This window comes from Canis lupus, chromosome 7 (genome assembly GCF_011100685.1).
Source record: "Canis lupus familiaris isolate Mischka breed German Shepherd chromosome 7, alternate assembly UU_Cfam_GSD_1.0, whole genome shotgun sequence".
Classification (NCBI taxonomy): Eukaryota; Metazoa; Chordata; class Mammalia; order Carnivora; family Canidae; genus Canis; species Canis lupus.
This window is the reverse complement of record NC_049228.1, coordinates 76523144-76546531: the sequence shown is the minus strand read 5'-3', so window position 1 is coordinate 76546531 and position 23388 is coordinate 76523144. Positions and strand designations below refer to the sequence as shown.

The following is a 23388-nucleotide window of genomic DNA, read 5'->3' as shown; positions in this document are numbered from 1 at the left end:
CAAATTTCTTAGCAAATATTATTATACTGTGTTTTTTGTTCAACCAGTGCAGATGGGCACACGGTATGATTGCATGTCCCGTCTCTACCCTCTTGTGAATGGGTATGACTATGTGATGAGTTCTGGCCAATGAGTTGTGAGCAGAGATAGAATGTGTCACTTCTAGAGCATTCAACTGCCTGTGAAAGATTTCAGAACATTCTTTCTTCTCTGTTGACTTTTGACATAGCAACTGGCAACATTTGAAATGGTGGCTATTCCATCAACTTGTGTGTCTACGTCATCACAATGAGCAGATCCTACTTGCCAAACTTCGATGGTTGTATAGTGTAGGTGAGATAAATATTTTGTTATTTTAAGCCACAGGGATTTGGGGGTTATTTATTATAGCAGTATGATCTAGGCTATCTTGACTAACATCTTCTTAAACCAGTACTAAGTTAAATTTTATTTTTTTTCTAAATTAAATTTTAAGTAGTTACCAAAAATAATTCTTAAACTATGGTAAGAAATGATAAACTCCTAAATAATTCATAAATTTAAAAAATGAAATTCAAAAATTTTAAACTCATCAAAATAAAAGTACTACATATCAAAACTTGTAGAATATATGTAATGTGCACTAATCAATGAGATAGAAAATAAACCAATTAAGCATTTATTTTTTTTAAGATTTTTAATTTATTTATTCATGATAGACATAGAGAGAGAGAGAGAGAGAGAGAGAGAGGCAGAGACACAGGCAGAGGGAGAAGCAGGCTCCAAGCCAGGAGCCCGATGTGGGACTTGATCCCGGGACTCCAGGATCGCGTCCCAGGCAAAAGGCAGGTGCCAAACCACTGAGCCACCCAGGGATCGCCCAACTAAGCATTTAGATCAAAATAAAACAGAAAATAAAAATGGACCAGAGAATAACTAAAGGAAGTCAAAGGCAAAAATTAATAAATAAGAGAAAGAAATTACATGAGAAGAAAAGCAAAAATGCAAGAGTAACACCAAAATCCAAGTGTTTTCTGAAGAAAATACAATCATATACTAGACTCTACCAAGGCTGATTTATAAAACAAAAAAGAGAGAGAGGAAGAGAAAGAAAGGCAAAGCAAAAATTAGTAATCATAAAGAAATAGTCTAAGCAATTATGCACTAATATATTTGAAAACTTAGATCAAATAGAAAATTTTCTGAAAATGTCATATTATAAAATTTAACTCAAGAAATACAAAAATAGAAATAGAATAAAGCAATAGCTATTGATTTGATCATCAAAAATCACCCACCACCCTAGTAGAAGACACATACCAATCTCATTAAGAAATTTTACAGTTGAATTTTGCCACACTTTCAAAGAACAGATAATTCCCATTTTACACAAAATATTTAATGTCAAGGAAAAGAAGGTAAATAAACTCTATAAATAATGTCATAAGGTTTATATAAGCTTGACTTAATAAAACACAGGGACAGTTTAAGAAAAGAAAATTATGAAATATAATCTACAATAAAAATGTAAAAATAATAAACAGAGAATTGATTTTGGTACTATATATATATATATATATATATATATATATTATATATATATAATATCATGATTAAGTATATTGGTGACTAATTAGGGTATATCCCAGTAAAATCACCACAATATAGACAGAAAACAAGCATCTGATAAAATTCAATACTAACTCATCATTTATAAAAATCTCTTTGTAGAGCAGGCCGGGTGGTTCAGCAGTTTAGCGCTTGCCTTCAGCCCAGGGCCTGATCCTGGAGACCTGGGATCGAGTTCCACATCGGGGTCCCTGCATGGGGCCTGCTTCTCCCTCTCTGCCTCTCTCTTTGTGTCTCTCATGAATAAATAAATAAAATCTTTTAAAAAAAATATCTTTGTAAACTAAGTATAAAAAGGAATTCTCTTAAGAAGATAAAAGTTACCTAACAAATATTATAGTAAAACTTGATGAAATTCTGATTAAAGTCATAAACAAGACAAGAACTCTCATTATTAGTGATTCTATCAAACAATGTACTGTATACTCTAGGAAGAACAATAAGATAATAGAAGAAGGGATGCCTGGGTTAATACAGCAGTGCTACATTACCATTATAAATATGTATAGATACTCTAATAACATAGCTCTAAGACAAAGAGCTGACAAACTAAAAGGAGAAAAAAATCAATATGGTATAAATGTATATGTGTATTTTATATGATATATGTATATAGCATATGTAATATCTTTAATTAAAATTATAACAAAAATATTTATAATACAATATATTTATTTAATGTATAAATAAAAATTTATATAAATATACATATATAAACTTTAGTGGAATACTTCAATACTCTCTCAGCAATTGACAGAATAAATAGGGAAAAAATATCAGTAAGTATACAGAAGATCTGAACAACATTTCCAACCAATTTAATCTAATCTCCATGTAGAAAACACCTCAGCCAACGACAAAATACATCTCTCCTTTCCAGTGGAACATTCACCAAGATGCACCACACTCCAAGCCATAAAACAAGACTGAAGAAACGTAACAGAAATGAAGGCACATAGAGTATGTTTTATGATCACAACGTGATTAAATAAGAAATCAAAAATTGAAATATATCTGAGAAACCCCCAAATAACTAACGGATCAAAGGGGAAGTCCCAACATAAATTAGAAAATAGCAATTATAACTAAATATAAATGAAAACACATGTCAAAATGTGTGAGATGCAGGTATGGCAATACCTAGGGGACAACTTTAACTACCTCTATTAGAAAATAAAGATGATGTATAATTTATAATAGAAGCTTCCATCTTAAAAAGTGGAAAAAGATGGGACACCTGGGTAGCTCAGTGGTTGAGCATCTGCCTTCAGCCTAGGGCCTGATCCTGGAGACCCGGGATAGAGTCCCATGTTGGATTCCCTGCATGGAGCCTGCTTCTCCCTCTGCCTGTGTCTCTCATGAATAAATAAATAAAATCTTTTTTTAAAAAAATGGAAAAAGAAGAGCAAATGAAACAAAAAAAGTAAATAAATAATCACATTAAGATCTAAAAGCAATAAAATGGTAAAGAATTTTTTTAAAAAAACAAAAGGTCAAAAGCTGATGGACAGACATCATTCCAGATTTTACGGACATTAAAAGGATAATAAGTTTATTATGGACAAATGTTGGTCAATAAATTTCATGACTTAAATAAAATGGGGAAAAATTCCATGAAAGACATATATTGCAAAAACTGACTCAATTTTTTTAAAAATAGAGCGACCCTGTCATAATTAAGAAAACAGAATTCGTAACTGGAAACTTTCCCATGAAGAAAACTCCAGACCCAGCGCCTTCACTGATGAATTCTGGCAAAAAATTTCAAAAGAAATGCCAATCCAAACACAAACCCTTTTAGAAAATAGAGGAAGGAGTACTTCTCAACTCATTTGATAAGCTCAGTATTACTCTGATTCTCAAATCATCAAAAACATCTCAAGGAATTAAAGGAAGATACCCCCCATGAACAAATACATAGAAATTCTTAACAGAATATTGGCAAATAGAATCAAAAAAGGTACCGTGATGGAGTGGGTCCCACACCAGGCGCCGGGGCTGGCCACACCAGGATGCTGGCACTAGGGTGGGAGTGCCAGGTGGGAAATCGATTGAGACGCTCACAGCGAGCCCAGCAGATGCAGGAGGGACTCACAGAGCAAGTGCAGAATCCTGACCTTTCTAGGGTTTTCTCCGAGGCAGAGAGAGCCTAACTGAAGCCAGCTTACTGGCTGTCCAGGAAAGTTGATGGCAGGCTGTCTGCTTTGTTGTGTTTCTCATGGCCTCTTGCATGTCTCAGCTACTGACATAAGTCTAGGTCCCTGGTAAACCAGGCTGGTTGTTCCTGACACCTCTGGGGTTCATTACTGATAACAGAGGGGTGGCTGGATGAACACCCCATGGGGGGCCACAGTGCTATAAGCAGGAGAGGCAATGAACATCCAGAGACCTGGTGGGGAGTGAAGGCTGGAAAGCCAGCAAGAGAAACCACCATTGGAACTTTCTGTCTGCCAGAAGAAGAAGAATACAATAACTGATTAGGAGTGGGAAAACCTGGTCGTCAGATACCAGAGGGAAAGGATTTCATTTCCCATATTTCCTCAGTGAAGAGTCAAGAATTAGTTGAGGTAAGGAGGACCACCCCCAGTGGTGTGAGCTGATCCCTTCCAATACATCTCCAGCTGTCTCCTACAGGTGCTACTTCTCTGCCTGAACCCTGCCTGCCACCCCAGGGCTCCCCCTTAGCCACGCACAGATGTCTATACTGCAGGACTGGGGAAATCTACACAGAATCAGAGCACAGGTGGGACAGCAGACATGTGACTCCTTCTGTCCACAGGGTCCAAGGGAAAGTTACGCAGAACTCAAACTTTCTCTCAGTTCCCCAGCTTCTCCTTTCTCCTCAATATACCTTTTTCTTCAAGTCTCCACCATTTGTACCTCTACTGGCTTTTGAAAAAGAATTAAAACACACACACACACACACACACACACACACTCCCAAAGACAAAAACATTAATTCCCCAAGGTAGTAGAGACAAAACTCAGAAGAGAAACATTATCCTGATTGCTTCATAAATTACACACTCATTTCAGCCACCCTGAAATAAGCATTAATATGCATTGTAGGGTTAGTTTCTTTCCTTCATCTCCCACTTCTGATCATCTTTCAAATCCTGTGCCTTCTTACCTGCAAGGAATAAAATGAGCCACGTGCCTCTTATAGGCCATTTCTCTGGCTGTCAGTAGACTGGCTGATGTTGGAATCACCATGACAAATGCACAATTGTAGGTGTAGACATAGGCCAGACTCTCTCAGAGCCTGCCATGGCTGGGAGCCTGTGAAGAAAGGGAATTCCATCTTTTTATTTGACACATGCTGTACTAAAGACTGTTCACAGCCATGACACATAAATTAAATTTTCTTACTCCTGCACTAAGAAAAAGTGGTTACTGTGACTACAGTTAACAGTCTTTCCTTTCTCTTGCTACTGGTACCATAAGAGCATTTCCAGGCAGTTCTAGGACCCCCACAAAGGGGGCTTTGTGCTCTTGTGAATCAATCCTGTGTGTGTCCCCTTGACTTCCATGCGTGTGTCCTCTACCCCATGAAGGCAGCCTGCAAAGCACGGGAGTGGCCTGTATTCCTTGGAGTCTTCATGCCCATATGGCCCATGGTTTCTGGGTGGATATGCAGAGAGGCCCCTTTGGCCTGAGGAGTCTTCCTTCATGTATGAACCAATGAAGGGCTGCCTTGAGACCCAGTGTCAACAAACACAGAAGCCACAGAGCAGATTTATTGTTCCTTTTCTGTTTGCTGGTTGGCTTGTGTTTATCCTCTCCCTAGGACTCAGGTAGATGCAGAGTGGCCCTCCCATCTTTTGATACAGCCAACCCAGCTCCTGCCAAGAAAGCTTGTCTGCAGGTAACTACTATAAACCACTGGGTAAAATACAAAGAAGAGGAAGAGGAAGAGGGAAGAAAGGAGAGGAAAACAAAAACAAAATAGCCCAGAGGCACTAGAAAGACAATAAAAGCAGGTTGGCACTTGGAAACATGGAAAAGGCAATGAGTAAGCTCTGGTTTGAAGGACTAGGAGCCTGAGGTCAGGGCACAAGCAGAGCCACACAGGGATCACTTAGGTACTTACGATGTGTCTTTCTTTCTTTCTTTCTTTCTTTCTTTCTTTCTTTCTTTCTTTCTTTCTTTCTTTCTTTCTTTTTTTTTTTAACGATTTATTTATTTATTCATGAGAGACACAGACTGAAAGAGAGAGGAGAGACACAGGCAGAGGGAGAAGCAGGCTCCATGCAGGGAGCCCAACATGGGACTCGATCCTTGGTCTCCAGGATCATGCCCTGGGCTGAAGGTGGCGCTAAACAGCTGAGCTACCCAGACTGCCCCCATGTGTCTCTTTGACCTGAAGAAACAGGACAGAGTTCAAGGCACTTGTGAGGGAAGTGAGAAAGGTGGTCCTGGAAAGGAGAGAATCAGAAAATAGAATTATCTGGCCACTTTGAACTAAGCATGGGCAGAGAGGCAGCAAGCAGCCCAGTTAAAAAGCAAAGAACTAAACTGAGGTAGAATTGCTGTTCAGGACACACACTTTGATGTCTGCAACCAACCAAGTTAATTTTGATAAAACAAAATATCACACATGCGCATTGGAGGAAGATGCCCGAAACTGAAGTCTCAACAGAGCATTCACGATGATCAGGACATAAACTAAAATCATCTGGCATCTAAAGAAACTAGAAAGTAAGACACATTCTCAAGAGAAAAGACAAACAATGGAGACCACTCTGATATGACCCAGGTGTCAAAATTAGCAGACAAGAATTTTCCAGCAGTTATGACAACTATGTCCAATGAATGACAAGCTCTTAATGCATAAAGAGATGGCAGTTCCCTGCAGAGGAATAGAAAATAGAGAGATCAAAGTGGTAGTTCTGAAACTCAAAAGCATCATACCTAAAATGAAAATATTTATCAGCTTAAATGGAAATGAGAGAGGAAACAGCCAGTGAATTTGAAAGATTAGTTGAAACTATTTAATCTGCAAAAGAAAGAAAATGAATATGGAAATACCTTGGCAATTAAGGTAGAATAGACAAATTCCTTGAAAAATAAAACTTGGCAAAACTGTCACAGAATGAAAGGGAAAATTTGGAAAGCCAAAAGTATGTTAAAGAAATAGATTTTTTTATTAATATTTTTCCAGAGAAGAAGATCCAGGCACAGATGATTTTTGACTGGGCAATTTATCAAACACTTAAGAAAGAAATAACATTAATCTTACACAAACTCTTTCAGAAAGTAAAGAAAGAAGGGAAACTTCCTAACTTATTTTTTAGGCAAGTATAACCCTAAGATCAATATACAACAAAATATCTCTAGAAAAGAAAAATGCAGACCAATATCCTTATGGAATAGACACGAAATTCCTCAAGAAAATATTACTGAATTGAATCAAGTAATATATTAAAAAGATAATGCATTGCAACCAGATAGGGTTTATCCCAGAATTGCAGGGTTGAAATTTACATTCAAAGATCAATTATTGTAATCCAACAGTTTTAAAAAATCAAAGAGAAAAACAAAACTACTGTTTCAATAGATTCAGTAAAGGTTTCTATCAGTGTGATAAAATCTCTTGGGAAAGTAGGAATAAAAGGGAATTTTCTTGGTGTAATGAAGACATTTATGAAAAACTTATATTACTGACTTGTGAACAACTGGGTGCTTTCTACCTACAACCAGGAACAAGGTAAAGATGCCTATTCTCTGCATTTCTATTCAATACCATACCAGAGATATAAACAATGTAATAAGAGAAGAAAAAGAAATAAAAGAAAAATCAGAAAGGAAGAAAACTGTCTCTAATAGCCCTGGTGATCATGAGTAGAAGGTTAGGTGAACAAGATGTGGATTAATCATACAATAGATACTACTCAGCAATAAAAAGTGAGGACTACTGATATATACACAATAGTATAGATGAATCTTAAAAACATTTTGCTCTGCAGGGGAAAAAAATACTTATGTGAAAGAGGACATACTGTGTGCTTCCACTTATGTGAAATTCTAAAATAGGTAAAACTACTAATGGTTGCCTCTGGATGGATGGGAAAGGGGATTCAAGAAAAGGGCCCCTGAGAAATTTTATTGAGTGATGGTAATATGGTACTGAGCCTTGATAGGGTTTGTGAATTCAGATTTTACATTAAAAAAAAAAAAAAACAGAACAAAACTGTAAACAGATATTGAGCCTTGATAGGGTTTGTGAATTCAGATTTTACATTAAAAAAAAAAACAGACAAAACTGTAAACAGATATTGAGCTTTATTTACTAATGTCTACAATTTGCCTTGTAACGCATCCAAAAACTAAGATGGATTGATAGATAGAGGAATGGATAGATATGTGACAAAGCATGTATATAGCATATGTTAATGACAGACTCTAGATGGTGTATATATGGTGTTCAATGTAAAATTCTTTCAGTTTTGCTATTTTTGAAATTTTTCATAATTAAATATAATAAATATATTGGTTTTTCTTCTCTGACAGCCTAAATATTAACAATTATCATTAGTAGTAATTATTATTATATTATTATTATTATTGAGAACCTTGCCCCTTTATCTCTCTCTTCCCCAATATTCATTCATTCAAATTCAAAAAGTATTCAGCATCTACTATGTGTCAGGTACATGGCAGATGTTCAAAATGTAAAAGTGAGCAGAACAATCAACATCCGTGCCCTTATGAAGTTTAAATTCTAGTGGGGCCAGTGATCAATCTCAAAAAGCTGGAAATCACCTTAATGTAAATCAATAAAATCATTTCAAAAGATAGTTTATGGTATATCCATATAAAGAAATGCTCTGCGGGCATTAAATTGTGTTTTCCTAAATTTTTCAATGATTATGTTTGCACATGTAAGACTGAATTGGTTATAAAGAAAAATGTTAACAGATACCCATTGACATAAAGGGGAAATGTATTACAAATACACAAAAAATACATATTCCCAACCAACCATGGATATATCACCTTAAGTATTCTGTGCTCAAACTGTGACTGAGAAGGTCGGGTTTTCCACTCCCGGGAGAACTTTTCACACATCTTTATGAGGCATTTGGTGCAAGAAAGCTGAAATATCTTATTCAAGGAAAGAGTGAAGCATGATTTAAGTAGAAGGCCATAGATAAGAGCCAACCTTGGTGAAGAGATTACAACATGAAATGCAAGAAGGTAGGGCCTGGTCTCCAACAAGAGACAAAGGCCGGAGGTCAGGGACAAGCATATCATCTGAGCCTTTTTAGTGCAGGCTGGAATGAAGCAAGGTATCTTGTTTGCCTTTGCTGGCCAGGGAACAGGATAGTTGGCTTTTGTGACTAAGGCTGGGAGTGCCTGGGGGGTTAAGCGTCCAACTCTTGATTTCTGCTCAGGTCATGATTCAGGGTTGGGATCAAGCCCCACCTTGGGTTCCACACTTAGCAGGAGTCTGGGTGAGATTCTCTCTCTCCCTCTCCCTCTGCCCTTCCTCCTCCCTCTGTTGTTCTCAAATAAATAAATAAACCTTAAAAAAATAAAAAAATAAAAAGACTCAGGCTGAAGCAGACCCAAGAACATTTTCCCCAAAATTTCAAAGCCAAAATTCCCTGCCCCTCCTCTGACCTTCTCACCAAATACTCCTGGCTCCCACAGCAACATGTGTAATCTTCTCCACAGCCCCAGATATTTCCACTCCAATATTTTCTGCTCCATTTATCAGGTGTGTCTTCTATTTCCCCCCAAGATGTCTGGGTCTATCATTAACTGAAACTATGCTTTTCTGAGAACCAAATTTGGTTGACTCATTTGAGATAAACTTATAGGGTAAGTATGCAAATTCTATGGACATCCATCTCTTCATGTAAAAAAAAAATATGGATAATGAAATATGTCCCTCTGATCTCTCTAATCTGTTGTGACCATTAAGTCAGATGATATGGGTGCCAGTGCTTTGTATGCTTAATATCCTGACAAACTTTTGGTATAATATCCTATATCAGGACATGGCCCAGCATGAATACACTTACAATCCTCTCCCAGTAAAAGGATACTCACCCACTCATATATAAGTGTTGCGTGTGCAGAAAATGGAAGTAGTTTGTTTATTTTTAAATGAGAAAATATCCTAGGGACTATGAAACCTTTGTGGAGACCCTGTCCTCTCTGAATCCCAAAGACCTAGTTTTATTCTCTGACTCACTGAAAGCCCTCTGTAAAGGTTTGTTGCCATATTTACTATTTCCTGGATTCATTCTGCAACTGTGTCTTCCCCTTGGCATTCATTCATTTTGCACACATAACATTGAATGCCTACTATAACTAATGTTAAATGAGCTCACAGTATAACATGGGGGTGGGGAACAACGAACAAACAGACATGTAACATGTGCTGGTCTGTTATATACACATGGCTTCTAGGGCAGATCAGAGCGGCTCAACAGCTCAAGCCATTGCTCCTACTTGAATCCCTCTCTTTCTGCCACCTTACTACCCATGAGTCTTTTCTGTTCACATCCTCTTCACTCTTTAAGGATTTTAATTATTTGAAAGAGAGAGTGAGCACAAGTTGGTGAGCAGCAGACAGAAGAAGAGGAAGAAGCAGACTCCCCCACTGAGCAGGGAGCCCAATGCAGGGTTCCATCCCAGGACCCCGGAATCCTGTCTTGAGCTGAAGGGAGACCCTTAACCAACTGAACCACTCAGGTGCCCCCATCCTCTTCATTTTAAGGCTTGGTTCAAATGATTCTTAAGATGTGAGACCTCCTCTGATCATGCTGTTTTGTGTCTTTGAACTCTAGGCTCTTTTTTCTAACTTGTGCTCAGAACATTTACCATATGAATGAGGGATGCTGAATGAAAACCAGATAAAGGGTTAGTATCCAAGATCTATAAAGAACTTATTTAACTCAACAGCGAAGAAACAAACAATCCAATCATGAAATGGGCAAAAGACATGAATAGAAATCTCACAGAGAAAGACACAGACATGGCCAACAAGCACATGAGAAAATGCTCCGCATCACTTGCCATCAGGGAAATACAAATCAAAACCACAATGAGATACCACCTCACACCAGTGAGAGTGGGGAACATTAACAAGGCAGGAAACCACAAATGTTGGAGAGGATACGGAGAAAAGGGAACCCTCCTGCACTGTTGGTGGGAATGTGAACTGGTGCAGCCACTCTGGAAAACTGTGTGGAGGTTCCTCAAAGAGTTAAAAATAGACCTGCCCTACGACCCAGCAATTGCACTGTTGGGGATTTACCCCAAAGATACAGATGCAGTGAAACGCCAGGACACCTGCACCCCGATGTTTAAGGAACAATGTCCACAACAGCCAAACTGTGGAAGGAGCCTCGGTGTCCACCGAAAGATGAATGGATAAAGAAGATGTGGTTTATGTATACAATGGAATATTCCTCAGCCATTAGAAACGACAAATACCCACCATTTGCTTCAACGTGGATGGAACTGGAGGGTATTATGCTGAGTGAAATAAGTCAATCAGAGAAGGACAAACATTATATGGTCTCATTCATTTGGGGAATATAAAAAATAGTGAAAGGGAATAAAGAGGAAAGGAGAAAAAATGAGTGGGAATTATCAGAAGGTGAGACAGAACATGAGAGACTCCTAACTCTGGGAAACAAACAAGGGGTGGTAGAAGGGGAGGTAGGTGGGGGTGACTGGGTGACGGGCACTGAGGGGGGCACTTGATGGGATGAGCGCTGGGTATTATTCTATATGCTGGCAAATTGAACACCAATAAAAAATAAATTAAAAAAAAGAAAAAGAAAGAAAACCTACCATCTTGAAACTCACAACTGAGTAAGCTTCAAAATAAAAATAGAGCCTTCTAGATAAACTCTCCTTGTGACTTCTTTTTTACACACATCTTTATAATCCATTTCATTGGCTGTGTGAGTTGTGCTGGTAACTGTAGGTTGTGCTGGTAACTCTACAGACTGTGATGGTAACCAGGTTGCAGTGTAAGGCACATGTAGGAAAAGCAAAATAATGAACAAACCTCTCAGCTCATTACTCCACACGTTCTCTTTGCTGGACATGCAGAACTCCTGCAATTCTGGGTTCCCACAGTGCCTTGTTTACCCTTGCTCCCAGGGCCTGAGCCAGTGGATACTTTTGTGCCCAGCCTCTCAGCTGCCAAACCATGCACATGACTCTCTCTTCATTTCCAGAAGAAATGCCAGTGGGCAGCTGTGTTGATTTAAGGTTATCAAATAGTCTTTATTCTAAGAGGTAGAGATGCATTCCCAGCATTTTGGGACCACATGCCCCCCTGATGAAACACAAATGTAATTAATACTTGGCACCTTTAGTTTGAGATTGTACAGTTATATGCATTTCTATTTCGGTTGGTCTGTTTTTGATAGTTTACTAGACACTTTTCTATTGATAAACCAGAGTATTAGTCGCCAAGACAGAGAGGGAGAGAGAAAGAGAGAGAGGTAGGAGAAGAGGGAGGAAGATGGAAGGAAGGAAAGGATGGACACAGGGTGGATGGAAGGAGAGAGGAAAAAAGGAAGGACAAAGAGAGAGAAAAGAAATAAAGCTTGATTGATGGTTACAGTCCCTGGCCTCTAATTCCTACCTGGACTTAGATTCTCATTCATATCTCCGCCATGCAGCAAGGCATCTATAGCCTGAAGTGACTTTGATCCCACTGGAGAGATGAATGTTCTAGAGAGTGGTGGTGGTGTCCTCTCCTTGTCACCTTCATATACTACCCCATATATAAGTCTATGGGATCATACATAATTTACAGCCCTCTTCCAGCTAATAATAATTTTTTTAAACCAAACTCAAGATTTGTCATCAAAAAGCTTTTACGACATAAAGAAAAAATGTATTAATGTGCTTTGGTGTTAGTCCAAACTGCATCTGCAGGACAGCACAAATCAAGTTATTTTGCCTTGATTTTGAAAAAAATAAATTTATAATTGCCTAAATTAGCCAAAGTATATTCTCTGTGGTAAAATGCTAGGGAATTTACACCTTGGTCATGGGGTTCATTTTTCCAAGATGTTCAGGTAAGGCCCAAAGTGCTGGTCAGAGATGAGGAAGAACTTACGTAGCAGGGTTTGTGGATTTCCAGCCGCTGTCCAGAGTAAACTACATTAGTTTTCAGTGTTTTCTGTGAGGAAAGGTTCATGAGGCTTGAGGTGTAGAAAACAGATGATCTGGAATGGTTTAGCTGCACATAATAACTCTGGTCTCATCACAGACACAGAGGATCACTATTGCGCTGACAACGTGAGGAGCAGGGAAGCCTTCAGAGAGAAGAGAAAAACCACACGGTTATTTTTCTCATTTGCTTTCCTGGTGAGGAGACACATCCTCAAACCGAAGCCTTGAATGTGGTGGGCCACACAGAGCCATCTTGCCATGCAGAGGCACAGGACTCACTGGGTCTCCCACGGGGTGCCCACCCTGCCCTTGCCCCTCTGTATCTGCTTTCCCCAGACGTCTGCTGCCAGGCTCCTCACCTCCTTGGCCCTAAGGGCTGCCATCCCATCCTGAGGGGAGACCCCAGGCTCTCAGTGCCCTGGAGGCCCTCAGGTTGTGGTGTGCTCCTCGGGTGACAGGCTCTCCACGCCCAGCAGGGTCACCGGTAGTGGAGCCAGGCGGGAAGGGCTATCTTGGGAGCCCCATGAATATCTGGGGGCTGCTGGGACACACCGGCCTCCTTTTCCACCTGCTCATAGAACCCTGGAGGCCTACAAAGACAGATCCACAGAAGAGACCTTTGGTTCCTAAAGATCTAGGGATGCTCAGGAGAGGCTTCTGAACACCTGTGCCCAGCACCCTGCAGCCCCGCCCCTTCGTCCGTAAGGCCCGCCTCAAATGCCCCCCCCCACCAACCACCAGCCCTTAGGGCCTCCCCCTCCAACTAGAGGGACGGGCTAGACTGCAACGGGAAGGGCAGAGATGGAACTCAGGGGCCAGATTTCAAGAGCACAATAATATGTTCCAGAAGATAATGTATGATAGTGCCTTCTGGAAATAAGAACACTTTCTGTTAGGAGGGAGAAACAGAACAACTGGAAAACAAGGTAAGGAAAGGGCTCAGTGGAAATTAAAAATATGAGAGCTTACATGAAAATTAGGTGGAAGATTTGAAAGATAAAGAAAATCCTCAATAATAAGCTGAAAAACAAGAGAGAAAAGATGATAAAATCAGAGAAATAAATCAGAGTGTGGAACGCCCCATCACTAGGAATCTAAAAAAGAGAAAACAGATGAGTGGAAATAATTTTTAAAAATAAAAGAAATGAAGGTCTTGATTTTTCACAGTGTAATCAATGAAAAGAATCCTGCAAGGCGCCTCATCATGACATTTCAGAACACCAGAGTTAAAGAGAACATCCTAAATAATCTCAGAGATAGAGAGAGGAAAAGTTGCCACAATGGACCTCTCAACAGCATGGGAACTAGAGGATAATGGAGCCATCTCTTCAAATTTCTTCGGGTTTCCAGCCTAGAATGTTAGTTTTAGCCAAATCACAAATATTAGAGAAAAACAGTTCAAACATGCAATAGCACAAAATGGTTCCTCTGTTCCCATTTGCAGAGAGTTACTGGAAGACATGCTTCACGATAAGAAGGAGTAAACCAAGAGGAGAAAGACGAGGACTCAAGACGTAAGGACCCAGGAAGGGGTACCCTGGGCGGGGAAGGGAGTCCTGAGCACACACCCCTGGCAGCCTGGACACCAGTGGGGCTGCGGGGTGGGGGAGAATCCTCTGGTCCCAGCATCACAACATAGAGAAACAGTATTCAGCGGTGTGGGCACGGAGGTTATAATTTCTTTGGAAATTTTGGAAAGGATCAATTATAATTACATAAAAATATAAGCAAGTAGAACGTGAAGCAATGATTAATTCTAGACAATTATTAATTTGGGGGAAAATCAAAAGACACACAAAAAAGAATATATAATCACAGCACTCAATTTTCTCAGCATTTATCTACTTAACAAAGATTTAATGAGTGACCATTTCAAGGTAGTCTTGTTCCTAAAACCTGAGGATGAAGGAGGAACAAAACAGATTAATCCTTGGATTGGATTCTTGAGGGGAAGAAGGACAAGACAAGGTTATGGGGAAAAACATCAGGGTAAGGAAGATGAGGAAAGCCTTCGGGTCCTCAGGGAAAACCTCTGTGCTAGTTATGGCAACATCAGATAGGTAATAAACATTATTTATGTAGTGAACATAATGAAATCATTAGACATCAATCAACCCAACTATGTTAGTTGAGAAAGGATGGAAAGAGTAAGGAAAAAATCTCAACTTTTATTAAAGGAAGTCATTTAATGACTTCTGAAATCTAAAAATTAAGAAAGAGCATCACAAGTATATTATTTAGAAATACAGAAGTACACATAAAAAGAAACAGAAAAATTTGAATTCAGTCAGCTCTGGAAAATAGGATGGGGCTTGGGGAAATGTGGGACAGCGTGTCTTTGACTCGTAAGTTTTGTACATATATTACCTTGATGAAAATAATAAATTCATTTGGTAGAATTAAATATCCCTGAGATAATGATATATTTAATTCTACAACTTTAAAGAACACAACCTGTACTATAAATAGTGTAGATAGATGGATAGAGATAGATGATAATTAGATAGGTAGATAGGCGATAGGTAGATACATAGATACATAGATATATAGAGATGCAGATGTAGAATTACCAACACCAAACTTAGTCCAGACTTCTTACTGAACTCCAAGGGTACAAAAAGATTTATATGCTCATTCAGGCAGAAAATCCACCTTACATACAAGGGAAAAGATTGGATTGGGCTCAGATCCTAATATTTAATCTCAGAAGTCAGTGAAGCAATATTTATAAGATTCTGAGTGAGAAAAGTGTCACCCAGGAGCTCCCTCCTTAGCCAGGTTATACATAAAGCAAAAAGACAAAAGGCAGATGCTGTCAAGTAGGCAATAATTCAAGAAATCCATGAGCCTTTTGGGGAAAGAAAAAGTATGACATTTAGCCAATCAAGGAATAAATCAAAACCATTTCTTTCAAAAAGAAAACAATGGTTAAAAATGGATGATGAGCCCTGAACCCATTTAAATAAAAAAGTAAGACTAAAAAAACAGGAAATTTTCATTAAAGTACAAACTGTAAATATTCTAAATCTTGAAAATGGAAAATTAATAATATAACTTTTAAAAAATCAGGACACATTTTTTTTTAAAGGTGCAAGTCCCCTAGGTGTGCTAATGTCCCCATATTTCCAAGCAAGGAATCAATAGAAGATGTCTCAAGTTGAAATAGTTAGGTGTAAAAGCATAAACAATCTAATCCATTTTTAAATATGAGAGGAATCTTATAGAAATGAATCTCTCTTGTGAATAAGTATTTATCTAAATTTCAAAATTCCTTTAGTTTTCCTCTCTTTCACTAAGTTCCATGAAGATTGTTACAATTTTATTTTAATATAGTAAATAAGTTCCCATCCCATATAATTTGTATGTTTTTGTATTTTCACCAGTTTGTACAGAGAGGACTGGTGCGGTCATCACAAAGGAAACATCTATTTCTGAATGGTAAGATTTGAAAGAATGTTTTTGTTTTTTTCAAATAAACAAGTTATACCATGTCCATAAAACGAAACCCAAAATGGAATATTTACTGACTGGTAGTCATTTTGTGTATGACCCTGGCCACACCTAAACACTGTGGGAAATACAGAAGATACCTGGAGGCCTTCTGTGCAGGCTAGTTAGAGATACAATTGGTGGTGGTGGCGGTGATGGATCAGTATAGAGAGAGAAATAGGTGAGAAATAATATAGATGCATGATGCACACGCACACACACAACGATAGCCCAATGGGTATAAAAATACGTAATGGCGTAGCAATGCATAACCAAAACACCTTACTTTTGCACCTGAGTTTACACAGATTTACTCAGTAGGGAAAATAATAGCAGAAAGATGTTCTGGATGTCACCATATTGTCTAACACAGAGAGAGAGAAATCCCTCTGCATGGGTGCTGTGGTTGTGAAGATATTCCTCTAGTTTCTTCTATTCATAAGCCCATGTCCTATTTGAATAAAACATGATGCTAATATTCAAACTGGATATCCTGGATAGGTTTGATAAAGATTTTTATAAGATTGCAAAATCTGCAAATTGAAGGGGAAATGGCTGTGGTTCTTTTTAGCTACGCTATGCACGTGTAAAGCCTAATTTTTTCCCACTGAGGGGTCACTGCAACTGATGGCCACCTTTCGGTTCACTATGGGAGGGGACCATGCAAGGGTATGAGTACCATGGGGCAAGGGCCGTGGGGGGGCTGCATTCCTAGAGTGAAAAGCAGAACTCCTCTGGGAGCTCTGAGAGTAGCAGAAATAATGGAGGGTCGGGGAGAAGTGATCGGAGAAAAGCCCAAGATTGTGCAGTTGCCCAGGCCCCTGTCGGAAGTCACATTATTGTTAATACAAGGACATTTGTACCCCAAAGCCAGAGAGGACTGGGGATGAGGGGTTTGTTTTGCTACAAGTCAGTCTCCTCTAAGGGACTGGGACCCCCTCAGGATGAAGGCCACATGTCATGCATCTCTGTACTCCCTGGACAGAGCACATTGCCTGGAACATGGGAAGTATTTCTGGGGCATTGGTGAAATGAGCAACTGGGTGATTTGAAGGACAAAGCATTTCTGGACATCGTTTGACAAGGACTCTTTATTCCCAAGCTTGGAGAGAAATGGGGCTGGAGTGGGCAGGAGAGGAAGCACACCACCCAGATGCTCAAAGCCTGATGGGAGCAAGAACGGGGAGCCTCCAGGGGCTGCCCCACCATCGCCCGTGCTCTGCCAGCAGCCAGGGAAGCCAAAGCCGACCGCTACTTCACAGCCCCTGCCGTGGCCCTTACACTTGCTCCTGACCTTGCCAACCCAGACAGTCAGGAGACGGGGATGAGGTGGCTGCCGGGGTGAACACGGCCCACGTGACACAGGTACACGGGCCTAACTCCTGTTTCAGCCAGGTCACTGCACAGCCAGCCTGTGAGTGGGCCTGCTGGGGGAAGGGGGTCCAGCAGGAAGTGGGGGTTGGCATCAAAGCAAGTCTATGTACCTCCGACCAAAGACAAGAAAAGCTCAATATTATATTTCAAAAGTTACCTAATAGTAAAGTAAAATATGAAGTGGCCTAAGAGGCATCAAGCTCTAAGCTTGGGCCACTGCTTATTTCCCAAACCCTTGGACATCTGGAACCACACTGTTGGCTTGAAATGTGCAGCCAAGCAACACATGTCCTGATCGGCCCCAACGCAAGGACCCTGAGCATCCACATCTGCAATCCAGCCCCTACCAGCCCCCCCTGGGGCATATGTGTGAGGTCAATAGAAAGTGGTGCGGAACAGGGACTGATTTGTAGCGGGGACTAATTCTAGGTCTAGCAGAGGCAGGACAGTGGCTTGAACAAGAGCTGGCTGATGGGGACTGAAGACAAACTGCAGCATCTCCCCAAATCTGTAGAAATTTCCCTCCATCTTCAGTGCTGGCTTCCTGGGAAATGTGTGTCCCCAGGAGAGCTCAGGGGCTCTCTTGTCTCCACTGCTGCTCACACTCTCCTGGATGCCAAGACGTCCACTGCCCCCTGGATCCCCACAGCCAGTTTCAACAAAGTAATCAGTGAAGCTGAATTCTTTAGCTCAGAGGTAAATGTGACCCAGATTTTCCTAGTGATCGCATGAGCCTGGATATGCTGGGAACGTACATTATTCTCACCTCTACCGAGCTTTGGGTCACAAGTCTGGCTTTTCCTTCAATAGTGAAGGGGTAGGAGCAAATTAGTCCCCAAATGAGCCAGAGGTCCAGTCCCAGCTGGGCGGAGTATGCAGATGTGCAGCTGCCTTCCTCTGCCCCCTTTGGGGCCTCCATCTTGCTATGCATAGATGATGGATGTGATTGAATTTCTGCAGGGAAGTGTCTCTGGAAAAGCTATCCTGTCCTCCTGCTCTCCAGCTTCACACCTGCAACCCAAAGGCAGCCAAGCCCCGAGGTCAAACAGTGTCTCGCACCCCCAGACTAGGCTGGGCAGAGTCCTGGAGGGGCCAGACCTTGGGTGACCTCAGGGCCATGCCACCTACACTCTGCTTCGGGCCCCAGTCCTAGGAGCTCAAGTGCCACCTCACCAGCATGGGCCTCTGTGGCCTAGAGCTCCAGCAATCCTGAGTTCTCATGGCATAAGCATTGACCTTCTGGTCCTGCATCCAAGCTAGACAGCTGCCTGGTCCTAGCAGCCAGGGCAGCTCCAGACTGTGTGGGACCTGAAGCTTATACATTTTGGAAGAGCCTTCCTTAAGAAAAATTGGAATATGAAATTAGGTTTGAAGTATCTGTTTATTCCGAAGGAGAATGAAACCACAGCACTCTAAAAATGTTGAAAGCTGGCAAATACATAAACATCACAATGCAGGAAAAACATTTTCAATTAACTTACTCTCTGTTGTAATTTTATAATACCTAATTTTCCTAATAGTTTTGGCTCTCATATTCTTTGATCTTTTTCTTATGTGACAATAGTTTTGTAACATCATTTGTCTATAAAGAGGATGCTTCAGCTTTTCTATAACACGATTGAACAAAATGTGTTTTCTAGTATCAATAACTTAGGGAAGTTTCCTTTGTGTTAACAGCTCATTATTGGAATTTCAGTCTATTGGATTTTTGTCAAATTTGGGGAAACCTCTATGATGTTTCTTCCATGTGTTAACTGTAAGTTTTCAGAACTAACAAATTTTCTTAAATACATTTTAAAATACCAAACTCATTAACCAGTTAGTAACTGATGTTCATACTGTAATGGTGCATTACAAATTTTATCAAAGATGTCATTGTTTTGATATCAAGTCGGCAAGAAACCTGCATCTCTCCCCCGTGTGTTAACATGCTTCCTGCCTGTTCATTCACGTCTGCTTCTCTGCTAACTTCTCCTGCTTCCTCCATACCAGGGAAGGTGTTATTGTCAAAAGCCCCCTGCCAATCAACCTCATGCACCCAAATCCCCATCTCAAAAGCTGGTTTCTGGAGAACCAGTCTACACTGGGTTGAATATGTATCCCGCCCCCCAGATTCATGTCCACCCAGAGCCTCAGAATAGGTCTTATTTGGAAACAAGGTCTTTTGCACATGCGATTAGTTGAGATCAGGCCACACTGGATTAGGGTGCATCCCAAACCTAATGACTGAGCAGAGGGGAGGAGACAGGCAGAGGTGCAGAGGGGTGAAGGCCATGTGAGGATGAAGGCAGAAACCCCAAGGCCAAAAGAACATTATACAATTAAACAAAATACAAATTCAAAAGAACACCAAAGATTTCCAGGAGCTAAGAAGCTGGAAACCAGCAAAGGAGAACTCCCCCCAAAGCCTTCAGAAACCTTGGCCTTAGGCTTCTGACCTCTAGAAGTGGGAGAGCAGCCCTAGGAAACTAGGAAACAGTCCCCTTGGCTAGAGCCCATCACTGGCCTGGCCACACTCATCACGTGTGATGGCAAGAGAGGCCAGAACTGAATGGCTACCCTACCCGACTATATTTGAAATATCTTACAAAAACTTATATGAACACGTGGGTAGGTAGGCCCCTTTCCCAGTCCTGAAAGTCCCCGACACATAAACTGCTTCCAGAGCCAGACCCTGGACCCTCTGTCTGTGAACCAAGCACCTTCTCTAAGGAGCATCCGTGCAAAGTTCAGATCACAGGTCAGACTCACATGATGTCCTTCAGATGTAACCTCCACAAACACAGATGCTCAGAGTGAATGAGCGAGTGAGCAAATGAAAAGACAGCATGGAAAGCACAGTCCCTCTCCTAAGGAGCTGGCAGTCCAGAAGAGTCTGACCACATGGAGCATGGAGCAGAGGAGTTAGAGAAACGCCATCAAGTGCACGTGAGCAGAGGGAAAAAAGGAGCAGGCATGCACAGTAGAGGCTTGGTACTTCGTGGAAACAGCAGCAGAAGACTGGGATCTCAAAGGATCATAAAAGGTTTCGTCTTTGTTTTAGAGAGGGAGGGTGGAGGGGCAGAGGGAGAGAGAAAGGATCTTAAGCAGATTCCATATTCAGAGTGGAGCTCGACTCAAGGCTCGATCTCATGACCCTGAGATCATGACCTGAGCCAAAACCAAGAGTGGACGCTTAATGGACTGAGCCACCCAGGTGCCCCAAAAGATCATAAAGTTTTAACCAAAGGGGTTGAGACCTTTCCTCCAGCCTGACCCAGAATAGGTGTTTCCACCCCTCAGAAGACCTGTCAGCAGCAGACTTCATAGCAGACTTCCTGTAGTTGTCAATGTTGAGAAATTTGGCATGCTGCTCAGTGTCAACCTTACTTTCCCTTCACAGGGCTTCCAGGTGTGGCAAGTGTGTATGAGACCCAAGAAATGGAATTTTTATACCTGTGAATCAGAGGAAGATAAATTGAAGCCAACCTGAAAGAAAGAGGGCTTTAGGTAATTCTGTCGTAAGTCCTGAGTCTTCAACATTTAGGGACCTTGAGTACACCTAGGCCCAGCCCCTCTTTTCACAGCAGAGGGAAAGGAAATCCAGGGGTACAGTAGCCTGGCCACAGTCACCGCAGGAGTACAATCACTCTGCTCTGAGCCCTGCACAAAGCCATTGCCTTCCTGCCACACCAGGCTGCCCTGTGACACTGAATCATTGCTTTCAAGGCTATTGATTAATCAGGGGAGAAAGAATACATTTCGAGGTGGATTTACCCTGTATGAACTCGCTTTAAAGGTGACATTGGAAGCTAGATCTCCACAATCAGGCAATGTGGCAACTGACTCCACACAAGAACCTTTAAAAAAATAAGTCAATTATTTCAAACCATTGTATTTGAACTACTGTCACTTAATACAATTATTCTGGCACCATTATACAGGTTGAATGCTTTTTATTCATGTCACTGTTAGAGCTGAAACCTAGATATTTTCACTATGTTGTGTCCTTCTTTGACTAATTGCCTTTACTTTGTTTTTGACATCAAGAATGCTTGGCTTCAAAAAAAAAAAAAATGCTTGGCTTCACTGTTGGGTCAGGGCAAGGGGGCACAGGAGTCGAGATGGGGTAATACCTAATACTGGACTCACCTGGATCCAGATGGGCCAGGATCAGGGGGATAGATGGGATACTCTATCTGGATTTTTGTGGCCCACTTTTCCTGGATCCTTTGGAGCAATGAAACAAAGCTCTACTTTGAGAACAACTAATCAAACTCTTTTCATCTAGGTTTTCATGCACATGATCAGATCTAAAGTAGAAAAATTGACTCTAAAAACTTACCTGAAAGATGAGAATTGCAGCTTCTTCTTGGGATAGCCAAGTTACAAAGCTTTCAATTAAAGCTTTAGAAGAATTAAAAAAAAAAAAAAAAAAAAAAAAAAAAAACCTAAATTCTCCCAGATTGGCTATCCCCTTCTATGTGGTGAGATCCGCCTTCTCACAAAGAAGCAGGCCAGACATTAAAAAAAAAAAAAAAAAAAAAAAAAAAAACAGATATTGAAAAAAAAAAAAAGCCGCATAGCAAAGGGCAATCATGTCAAGAGGCTTAAAATAATTAAGAAGAAATTTCTTAAATTGTATTATGTCTAAAATACAGAGCAGCTACATTAATTCAGGGGAGGCAAAGGCCAGGAAAATCTTGTACAAGGCAGGAAATCCATTTTTAACCCAGAGAATGAATGCCTGATTTCATTGTGGGGCCCCAAGTGAGGGCTCGAGGGACATAGTTTCCAGATAATAAGCCCCAGTGATACTGAATGCGCACTGCTTTGCAGCGGTTACTGTCAGAAGCCTTATGCCAAGAGTAGAGAGACCAATTACCCGGTTTGCCCAGCATTGTTAGGATATTAAACCTGACAGTCCCAGGTCCCAGGGAATCTCTAGAACCGAGCAAACTTGTTTGGTCACCAAACTCTTCAGACAATTTCAGTATTATTTATGGTCGTTCCCTACTTTCTTTTGTCAATTTGATTGTTAAGCTTTTTTCCCAGGGAGGGGTACCTGGGTGTTCAGACAGTTTGAGCATCTGACTCTTGATTTGGGCTCTGGTCATGATCTCAGGGTCATGAGATCGAGGCCCACACGGGGCTCTGTGCTGGGTGTGGAGCCTGCTTAAGATTCTCTCTTCTCTCCCTCTCTCCCTCCCCCACTTCCCCTTCCCTCTCTAAAAAACACACAAAATAAAACAAAACAGTCTTTCCCAGTGATATGTAAGAGTGAACATGTAAAGCCCATGGGAAGCAATGAGAATAGTCTTAAATTACTCCAACTGCTGCATCAAAGTATAATTTGCTTCTTAGTGGAAATTGTAGTTGTAATGAAACTGTCACAGACCTTATCATATCCTCACCCAGGAAAATCACTGAGGTTGTCTTGCACCATATCCTAGGGAAGCTCTTAGCCTGCATTATTTACACATACAAAGTGTTCCTTTTTACATTTTGGAGGAAGTAGAGTATGGATCAAGGTCAGTTTTTTCCTAAAACAAGAACCAAACAGTACTGTGACTCAGTTTCCCCCTGTCTAAATCAGAAGCAGTGATAGTATCTCTTTCATAAAATTGTTCTGAAAATTAAATGTAGCAATATTTGTAAACAACTTAAAACAGTGCCCAGCACAGAGGAAGGGCTGTACGTGGGTTTGTAAAGTAAATAATTAAGACTGTACTGGTTAAATTTTGTTATTGCTGCCTTTTAGATAAATGTAGATGGATACAGGTACAA

The 23388-nt window shown here is 40.7% G+C and overlaps 2 long non-coding RNA genes across 7 annotated transcripts in view; one reads left to right on the top strand and one right to left on the bottom strand.

Moving 5' to 3' along the window:
- Nucleotides 1-23388, bottom strand: part of LOC111096831 — a 56977-nt gene that overhangs the window by 23991 nt on the left and 9598 nt on the right. For 3 of the 5 annotated variants that reach the window (XR_005362697.1, XR_005362698.1, XR_005362699.1), the window contains exons 2-5: nucleotides 20910-21461; nucleotides 13119-13349; nucleotides 12704-12902; nucleotides 4739-4887 (exon numbers count right to left, since the gene is read on the bottom strand). This is a non-coding gene — a long non-coding RNA (uncharacterized LOC111096831). Of the gene's footprint in view, nucleotides 1-3018; nucleotides 4056-4738; nucleotides 4888-12703; nucleotides 12903-13118; nucleotides 13350-20909; nucleotides 21462-23388 lie in introns of those variants that run through there. The other 2 variants (XR_005362700.1, XR_005362701.1) reach the window with 2 other exon arrangements.
- On the top strand, nucleotides 183-21540 carry LOC102152727. Of its 2 annotated transcripts, XR_005362696.1 has the most exons (5): nucleotides 183-333; nucleotides 14204-14273; nucleotides 16143-16197; nucleotides 17351-17613; nucleotides 21005-21540. It is a non-coding gene; the product is annotated as an uncharacterized LOC102152727 (long non-coding RNA). The 2 variants fall into 2 exon arrangements; XR_005362695.1 differs by lacking the exon at nucleotides 17351-17613 and having other exon boundaries at nucleotides 188-333.